The sequence below is a fragment of the Rhagoletis pomonella genome, unplaced genomic scaffold, assembly GCF_013731165.1.
Source record: "Rhagoletis pomonella isolate Grant_MI unplaced genomic scaffold, Rhpom_1.0 Rhpom_scaffold_00002, whole genome shotgun sequence".
Taxonomy (NCBI): domain Eukaryota; kingdom Metazoa; phylum Arthropoda; class Insecta; order Diptera; family Tephritidae; genus Rhagoletis; species Rhagoletis pomonella.
The window spans coordinates 34,318,856-34,320,039 of record NW_023458556.1 but is presented as its reverse complement, the minus strand read 5'-3'; positions in this window follow the sequence as shown (position 1 = coordinate 34,320,039).

Sequence of the window (1,184 nt, the reverse complement as noted above, 5' to 3'; positions counted from 1 at the left end):
TCTGTATTTTATCTTTGGTTTTTTTTTATGTGATTTGCTATTCTTTGTTTCAATTTCAAAATTTTATTGCACAGTTAAGACAATGAATTACTTGCTTATACACTTATGTGAATGTAAATCATCTAGAAATCGGAAATGTTCCTATGAGTTTTCAATATTTATGTATGTATGTTGGAATGTGATTGATCTGCAATTTATTGCCGTGTTTATCTTTTAGCTTTGCTTATTTTTCCTGATTACAAATTTATTATGACAATTTATTTTTTTTTTTAATTTTATTTTTTACATTTCCTTTGCCTCCATTAATTTTGCGTTTGAGTGTTTCCATTAATTTGCACGCAAAATTTTTTCCGCTTTTTGAATTCTTTAAGTTCTTTGTTCTGCTTTGTGTTTAAATCCAGACTATATTTCGTTCGCCATTTTACGCATCAAATTATACATATATGTACATACTATATGTATCGGGGTTTATACAAGTTTACATGCAGCTGTTGATTTAATAAGAAATCATGTAGAGGAGCTACCATTTGTATCTCATATATTATCAATATGTCGGCTAAATAAATCAACAGCCTTGTGACTCATCCCTTTGTATTTCTATATGCAAGGGCAGCTACATATTTTCTGCGACTAGTAGGTGTTGTCTGGTTCAATCTGACATTTTGAAAATCGGCAAAATCTGTGAATGCCGTCCAAACTCAGACGTTCTATTTGAACTAATAATGCAAGACAGAGATTTGATCGTCGTTGACGTACACCCACAACCTGACAACTAATATCTTGTTTTTATTTCCTCAAATCAAAACAAAATTTCGTGGTTAAGGGTTTTTGGCTTCCAAATAATCTGTTGAAAGGTTGAAAGCCTATATTTTCGAGGTGCCTAAGTGGGAGGGGAATAATGGCACCTTAAATGATTTAAGCTTATGTAAAAGATATGTTTATGAAGCTGTCCTCATTTATATGTAGTACATACTCAGGAGATTTTTAATATCCATATGCGCATATTCTGAAACTAGCTAATGTCACGTACGCAAAGCAGAACGAGAGAAAGAACGAGGAGTCGTGTTGGAGTAGCCGAACTGTGCGGTCGACTAGCAGCAAATGAAATCAATTAAAGTCTTTTTACTTTTATATATATATATTTCAAATTGAACTTGAATAAATACTATTTGTGTTAATATTAA